The sequence below is a fragment of the Elaeis guineensis genome, chromosome 10 (assembly GCF_000442705.2).
Source record: "Elaeis guineensis isolate ETL-2024a chromosome 10, EG11, whole genome shotgun sequence".
In the NCBI taxonomy this organism is placed as follows: Eukaryota; Viridiplantae; Streptophyta; class Magnoliopsida; order Arecales; family Arecaceae; genus Elaeis; species Elaeis guineensis.
The window spans coordinates 18,013,952-18,022,973 of record NC_026002.2 but is presented as its reverse complement, the minus strand read 5'-3'; positions in this window follow the sequence as shown (position 1 = coordinate 18,022,973).

The following is a 9,022-nucleotide window of genomic DNA, read 5'->3' as shown; positions in this document are numbered from 1 at the left end:
AACTTGACAAATTAAAAGAACTCAAGCCAACACCTTTATAAATAGAATTAACTTGATTATTTCTTATAGAGCTCCCATTATCATAATCCTTAATATTAATCAATAAATCTATACAAAATCTTGCCCCTTGTATAAGTCATTCAAAATTTAACACTAACAAGATGTCTTAGTTCAAAATAATCCAAACTTTGATTTGAATAATTAATACACTTCACCATCTTCAACAATCACAAGAAAAATTAAAATATAATCCAAAGATACGAATTATTAAAGATTTTATCATAACCTATATATCATACTCTGACAAAATCAATTTTCTTCTTTAATTTAACAACAATATCAAAAGACTTTTGATCCACTTAAAAAATAAACTATTGACTTAAAATTCAATGCAACTTGAAAGATCAAAGAATCATATTCAAAATATGATATTTTGAGTAACCAAAGATTTCACCAAAATATGTATCTCATATTTCCATAATAAAATTCAAGTATATTTTTCATCTAAGATTGAATTTCATATATGATCCTCTTATAGGTTCAATGCTCAAAAATATTTTTCTCTCATATGATGAAATTTCTTCTTAGACCATACCCTAATTAACATTCTTTGATAAGTCCAAAATTCATAATGTTCAGACAATTATCATTGAAATTAAAAAATCATGATCTTTTAATCATATAAGTTTTATATTCCAAAATCATCTAGTATACTTAACATAACTTATCAATACCTCCCACTTCAATCCAAGGTCAACTCTTTTCATACTTAGGTCAACCTTACTAATTGAAATCTAAGATATAACTCGTCAATTCTATTATAGATCTCATATGTCACTTATACATAAATTTCATCTTAATATCTATTGATTTGAAATCTAAATATTGAATCTTCTCTTTTATATCTATCATGTTCCTCATGATCATGACCTAAGTTCATATATCACTAGAATTATAATTCTGAATAATTATAACCTTAAACTCAAATACCGCTTAAATCATATTTTCTGATGATCATAACCTAAACTGTAATATCATTATATTACATCCTTAATGATCATAATCTTAAACTCTAATATTATCTATCATACTCTATCAATTATAATCTCAAGTTTTGATATCATTTATATGACAATCCTTAGTGACCTTAAACTTGGGTTCTAGTACTATTCTGTCATATCCTAATCACTTGTATCATTGTCTCCAAATAAACGTAACCTAACCTCTAAGCTCAGATGCTACTCTGTCACATCCTACTGATCTTACATAAAATTTTAATATCTCTTCATAATCTCTAGTGATCTTAAACCTAAGCATTGATATTATTCTATCACATCCAAATCATTTATATCGTAATCTCCAATGATCATAATCTAAACTCTGATATCACTCTGTAATATTCTAATCACTTATATCATAATCCCTAATGATCATATCCTAAGCTCTGATACCATTCTGTCACGCCCCGAACCCAACACCCGGGCCGGATACGTGATGGCCGCACACTCCTTAGAGCAAGCCCTAAAGAATATGCAAGGCCAATTTAAATCGTTACAACCTTAACATCCATAACAATTAATTTCAATAATAATTCGTAAAATCTTGCATAATTATAATTTAAATTTCTTCAATTTTCTGATCAGATACTATGACACTCTATTTATCCTTCTGCTCACCCGTAAATCCAGATCATAGCCAATCATAAGCATCCTGTAACTCTGAGAAGAAAAAGAAAGATGAAGAGGTGTGAGCTTTACAGCCCAGTAAGAATTCCCATATCACACTGATATAGTAATATAATCTGAAAATAAGAATAAGCAATAAAATATAAAATCTCATGTTCAATGTTCAGAATAATGCAAATATTCATAAATTTTCTATCTTGTTAAAATAGATGCATCATCATATATTAACAGGTGAAACACTTTTGTTCAACAATTGTTTCATGTCTTATCTTTCATTTCTCCTTTCATAATCACATGATTTTTAACAGTTTCCTTCTGGCTCTGGACTATCCAAGTCTATACCTCAGTCATCATCCGGATCGAATCCACTTAAAAAGTCTTTCAAGACTGTCCCAGGATGAGCTCCTGGCCGGCTGTCCCACGTACCAAAGCCCGTGAGAGGCTGTCCCAGGCATAAGCTCCTGGCGGGCTGTCCCAGGCATGAGCTCTTGACCGGCTGATCCACCTGTAAGCCAATGGGGGCTGTCCCAGGCATAAGCTCCTGGCGGGCTGTCCCAGGCATAAACTCCTGGCCGGCTATTCCACATGACAAGGCTAATCCATACCATATATCTCTTTCTTTTCATTTAATCATTATGTGTTGATTTCATCAATCAATTTTGTCTTGCATTATGATCAATTCAGATATGTCATATCCATATAATCATGCCATCAATCTCTGATACATATATATTGACATAACATACTCATGCTCAAAATCAAATAACAGAATCTCAGGTATAATAAATTCATCGATCTCAAATCCGACGATGCAAAAACCAACGATGCAAGACCAACGGTAAAATAGCATATATATAATAGTGATCATGTACAGGGATTCTTACCTTTACCGGTGACTGATCCAAGCACAGAAATCAATGTTCTTCTTTGATTTATGAATTTCACAAACAAGATGCTCCACTCGACATCTTATGCAGACAATCATATCTCTTCATGATCCTGATCAAATATAAAAATTACATATATGGAGAAAATTATCCGATAATCAATCCTAATAACATAAATCTAGGACCTCTCTTAGGATTAATCAAAATTAGGATTTATCTATGTATCAGGATCTTCTACTAATCCATAAGACTTCTAGAAAGAGAAAATCCATGAAGAGAGAGAAAATTCTAGAGAGAGAAAGTAGAGAGAGAAAGTGGAGAGAGAAATCTTCGTATTATTTCGATGAGGCAATCATGGTCAAGATCATCAGAGGTCCTATCAGGATGACTTAACATAAATCAAGTGTTACAAATTTCAAATAGAATCGGACTGGGATCAGATCTACCGCACGAATTTCGGAGCAATCTCAAATCATCATATTTTTATTTCAAATTTATCCTAGGGTCTGTGATGTAATCAGAGAGAGAGTAGAAAGATTCTAGAGAGATAAAATCCACAAAAAGAGAGAAAAATCTAGAGAGAGAATCTAGAGAGAGAAAATGTAGAGAGAGAAGGTAGAGAGAGGAGAGAGAGAAAATTTTTCTCTCTTCTTCTTCTTATTTTATTTTATTTTATTTTTATTTTTCTCTTTCTCTTTTTCTTTTTTTTTTTCCTTTTTCTTTTCTTTTCTTTTTCTTTTTCCTTTTTTTTCTTTTCTTTTCTTCTTCTTCCTATCTTCTTTTCTTCCCGCGGCCTCCCTTGACTGAAACAGGGGAGGACCGTGAGGTCCCCCCCTCGGTGGCTCGGGCTCCGGTGGCTTGGCCGGAGATTCGACAACGGCAGGCGATGGGGTTCGGCCGGCGGTGGCCAGCAGCGGACGGCCGGCGGCAGGGTTCGACCGGGGAGAACCAAGAAGAGATCGAAAAACAGGGAGATTCTTTCGCGACTGATTTTCGGCAAAGACGGTGGCCGGCGGCGAGGCTTTGGGCCAGAGGAGAAAGGGAAGAAGGAAAGGAAGAAGGGGAGGGGCTTACCTTTCTCCGGTGGTTGAGAAGAGCTCCGGCGAACCCCTTTTTCCCATCTAAGAACCCGCGGATCTTCTTGGAAAAATCTCTCAAATTTCTTAAAAATCTCTCCAAAATCAATTGCAGAGACATAAGGGAGGGAAGGAGGGTTTTATAGGGGAGATTTTCTACCTCTGATCGGACTCTATCAGTCCGATTTCATCGTAAACGGAGAGGAAGAAGACTCCGGTTAGGAGTCTTCCTCCTCCTCTGTTTTTTTTTTTTTTTTTTTAATTCTGGGTTATTACAAGAAGGGCTTGAGCTATTGCCATTCAGATGTTGATAAGATTGAACATTGATTAGTTGGATATCGGATTGACATGTAGAGCCCACCAAAACAGCAGATTAATTTTGTTGATTGTTTGAACGTGGGACCTTCTGCGTAGATGTGCTTGAGGTGGGGTGTATATATGTATGTGTGTGTGCATATATATTCAGGTAAACAAAAATATAAAGATCAACAGTAAATACATCTCACAGAGTCAGCCTGCAGTTTTCAACAAATTCAAGTAATGCTGTCGATATGGAGCCAATGAATGGTATGGGTTTGTTTCATGATTCATATAGAAAATATTCTGGGGATATGTCATGGAGATTGATCACTGTTGACAACAAATTCAAGTAATGCTGTCGATATGGAGCCAATGAATGGTATGGGTTTGTTTCATGATTCATCTAGAAAATATTCTGGGGATATGTCATGGAGATTGATCACTGTTGACTACTTTCAGGGCTCCAATGCTTCTTCCTTTCCCCTTCTTTTCTGGTAGCATAGGAATCCAATGAAGGCAAAATGGATCAGGAGCCCGATGCAACACAAAATCAAACATAAGAAGGGCTTCTCGGAAAAATATTCCTCGCATTTCAGTAGAAAGAGTCCATAAAAAGGGTATATAAATATTCCCCACATTTCAGTAGTATAGATTTGGATTGAAGAGTTCTTTGAACGAAATAAAGGATAACATGTGGATTAATAAGTAAGAGCATGGGGGTTTTGGTATGCAAGAATAATTGGCAGACTCTGATATCATGTTAATCTAGGATTTTAGATGGATGGACCTAAGAGTATATAAGCACCAAAACAGCTCTCAATCTGTCCAATGGGAAACTATTATTCCTTAACAAAGTGAGAGGGAAGTTGACTTAAAAACAAAGGTACTTGTGCTCTAGAACTTGTTTTATCCATATCCAAATCCAAAGTTGAACAAGTGATTCATAGCTGGCTTGATAATCAAGTGTTCCTTCTTTTTTCTTAGCATGCAGGTTAATTGCCAAACTTTGTATCCATTATAGGAGCCAAAGCAAAATATCTCGGTTTTTTTGTGTTCCATAATCACTTTCTAGTGAATTAACAACATAGTTTTGAACACATTAAATGCTAGGTATGGACCTCAGATGTAGACGAAATTATTGGTTAGAATAGTTGTACCACGTGTACCTTGCACCATCCAGCAACAAACCAACACACCATCTAAAAAAGTAAAATGATCTGACGTTATCCATGCTTGTTTGAAAATTTTAAATGAAAAAAAGTTTCTATTTACAGTTTTTAACGTAAAAAAGTTTATTTTTTTGAATGATGTGCTGGTTTCTTATTGGATGGTGTAAGGTACATGTTAGGATTTGATGCCTCGAGATTCAGCCCACATTGAGCCCACAGCGAGGTTCGCGGCGAAAAACGGAGTCCAACGAGACCAAGATCACCTGAAACGGAGCTCGAATGGAGGAGATACGAGCTTTTGAAGTCAGCACGAGAATCGAGACGACGGAGGACCGCCGGCGACCGGCGGCGGGCGGCAGCGACGTGCGGGACGTGTGACCCAGGCCTGCGTGGGACGCACGACCCAGGCCCGCGGCCCCTTTGCCCCGGTCCATGACGGGGCTTGTGGACCGCGTGGGCGTTTCCCATGCGTTTCTCATGGTCCACGGCACTATTCCGTGGACCGGAGCGCGATCCGACGGCATGGGTGGCTCCCGATCTTGATCGGACGGTCTGGGATGTGATTTGGGTTGATTAAGGAGTCCTAATCATGATCTAAGTCGTGATTAAGGTCTATAAAAGCCCTGTGCATGAAACAGAGAGGCAGTGGATCGATTTTTGCGCCGTACGAAGTCCGTACGAACCCAAGAAGAGAGAGGGAGGCGAGAGTGCTGAGAGAGAAGGAGCAAGAGGCTCCTGGACAGTGGTCGCCAGGCTCTTCAGAGGTTCAGGGGGTCTCTAAGAGAGAGAGAGAGCTTTTGTAAGGGGAACTTCAGGTGAGAGAGAATTGGGTGTACAAGGGTTGAGGGTGAGATCTCCTCTTGTAAAATTTTTTTTTCATAGTGAAATTTGCATGCCTCGTGGAGGCGAGCCCTTTTGTGGCTGATCCACGTATTTTGATTGTTTTTCTTTTGTTTTGTTTCTTCTTCCTTCCTACTGCATCGCGTGGTACTGAAAGGATCTTGGGAGGTGGTGTCCTGGCCAGACATCCACCCAATAAGTGGTATCAGAGCAAGGCGGTACAAGGACGCAGATTGTAGCGGTGGTGAGAAAGACTGAAGATGGAGAAAACAGGAACAATCAAGATGGAGATCAACAAGTTCGATGGTAAGAGCAATTTCTCTTTGTGGCAGGCAAGGGTGAAGGACGTGCTCATCCAACAGGGGTTGATCGATGCTCTCTTATGCGATGAGAAGCCGACCACCATGGAGGTGCAGGATTGAAAACGGCTACAGATGCAGGCGGTGAGTACCATCCGCATGTACCTGACGGATGAGATGGTGATCCATGTGCTGAGCGAGACTTCTCCGACGGTGCTGTGGTCGAAGCTCAAGGAGTTGTACATGGCGAAGTCTCTCACCAACACTTTTTTCCTCTGGAGACAGTTTTACCAACTGCGGATGACTGAGGGACAGAGCGTGCAGGAGTATCTCAGCCACTTCCAAAAGATCCTCACCGACCTTCTCAGCGTTGGCGAGAACGTTGAGGAGAAGACCAGGGCGCTGGTTTTGCTGGCGTCGCTTCCCCCTTCGTACGAGTCCTTGGTGACTGCTCTTCTAATGGGGAAGAGCACTATCAAGATGGACGAGGTCACCGCGGCGATACTCCAGAATAAGGTTCTCAGGAGGGAGAACCCAGCTTCGAGCTCAGGTGGCGGTAACTCAGCTTTGATGGCTTCTGGAGGAGCAGGAGGCGATAGACAGAGCGACAGGAGATCGCAACGAGGGCGATCCAAATCCAAGAGAGACTTGAGCAAAACCAGATGTTACCGGTGTGAAGAGTTGGGGCATCTAGCTAGAGATTGCCCTCAACTGAAAAATCGGATGGTGGCTGCTGTAGCGACGGCCGGCAACGATTCAGATGGAGATGTCCTGGAGATATCTGACGAGGTATCTACTTCTTCCCAGTAGTGGATATTAGATTCTGCATGCCCCTATCATGTGTGTTGCAGAGAGGAGCAGTTTGACTCCCTGGAGAACAGTGAGGGCACTGTATATCTGTCAGATGGATCGAGCTGTGCGATCAGAGGCATTGGGACGGTCAGCTGGAGGACACATGATGGTGCAGTGAGGAGATTGGGGGAGGTCCGATACATATCCGATTTCAGGCGGAATCTTATCTCACTTAGCAGACTGCATTCGAGAGGCTACAGGACGGTAGCTGGTGGAGGAATCCTGAGGGTGCTACGCGGTGATAGGATTATGCTGGAGGGAAAGAAGGGGAGCAGAGGACATTATTACCTGGCAGGGAGCCCAGTGCGAGGTGGAGCTTCGGGAGCCAGGTGGAGCCCAGAACGAGGTGGAGCTTCAGGAGGTGGATCGGGCATGAGACAGGAGACTCGGGAGGACGAGAGGCGACGTCGCAAGGTGAGATTCCTATTGCCGCAGGACGATGCCCCGAGCAGGTCTCAAGTCAGGAGGAGCACAGCATACGACGGAGATGGGATCGAGCAGCCTGGCTCGACTTCCATGTTTGCCCATCCATGATCAGCAGGCGATTGTCCTAGGGCATGGGGCGAGGAGATCCAGAAGCTCTCGGAGTTTGGAGGAGGCCGAATATCGAGTTGAGGTGGAGATTGTTAGGATTTGATGCCTCAAGATTCAGCCCACATTGAGCCCACAGCGAGGTTCGCGGCGAAAAATAGAGTCCAACAAGATCAAGATCACCTGAAACGGAACTCGGATGGAGGAGATACGAGCTTTTGAAGTCGGCACGAGAATCGAGGTGGCGGAGGACCGCTGGTGACCGACGGCGGGCGGCAGCGTGCGGGACGCGCGACCCAGGCCCGCGGCCCCTTTGCCCCGGTCCATCGTGGACCGGGCCGTCCACGGCGGGGCTTGTGGACCGCGTGGGCGTTTTCCATACGTTTCTCGCGGTCCACGGCACTATTTCGTAGACCGGAATGCGATCCGACGGCATCGGTGGTTTTCGGTCTTGATCGGACGGTCTGGGACATGATTTGGGTTGATTAAGAAGTCCTAATCATGATCTAAGTCATGATTAAGGTCTATAAAAGCCCTGTGCATGAAACAGAGAGGCAGTGGATCGGTTTTTGCACCGTACGAAGTCCGTACGAACCCAAGAAGAGAGAGGGAGGCGAGAGTGCTGAGAGAGAAGGAGCAGGAGGCTCCTGGACAGTGGTCGCCAGGCTCTTTAGGGGTTCAGGGGGTCTCCAAGAGAGAGAGCTTTTGTAAGGGAAACTTTAGGTGAGAGAGAATTGGGTGTATAAGGATTGAGGGTGAGGTCTCCTCTTGTAAAATTTCTTTTTCATAGTGAAGTTTGCATGTCCCGTGGAGGCGAGCCCTTTTGTGGCTGATCCACGTATTTTGATTGTTTTTTTTTTGTTTTGTTTCTTCTTTCTTCCTGCTGCATCGCGTGGTACTAAAAGGATCTTGGGAGGTGGTGTCCTGACCAGACATCCATCCAACAGTATACATAATAGAATTGTTCTAACCAATAATTTCTCTAGATACAGACTCGTAACCGACAAAAACATGCCAACAAACACAATTGCTCCCTTTGATGCTCTAGACAAGATCATGCACAAAAACATGTTTGGACAAGATCATGCTCAAAGCAATCTAGGTATTTGTATGTGAGAAAGTAAATGAACCTAACATGTGCCAAGTGAACCAAGGGCTGGTTCTTGCAACTTTAATCATTGCTGATGGCAAAACTATACCTTGCCGCTATCATAAAAGATGCTGGACTTGGATTCATCAATTTAGAAGCAGATCTGACAAGGCTCATATCTAATTATGGATGTAATCAACCTCAAATTCACATACCTATATTTGAAAGATTTAGTTGGTCCAAATCGGGTTAACGGGTTATTAGGTTCCGTCGCCACCCGCATCCGAGTAGCG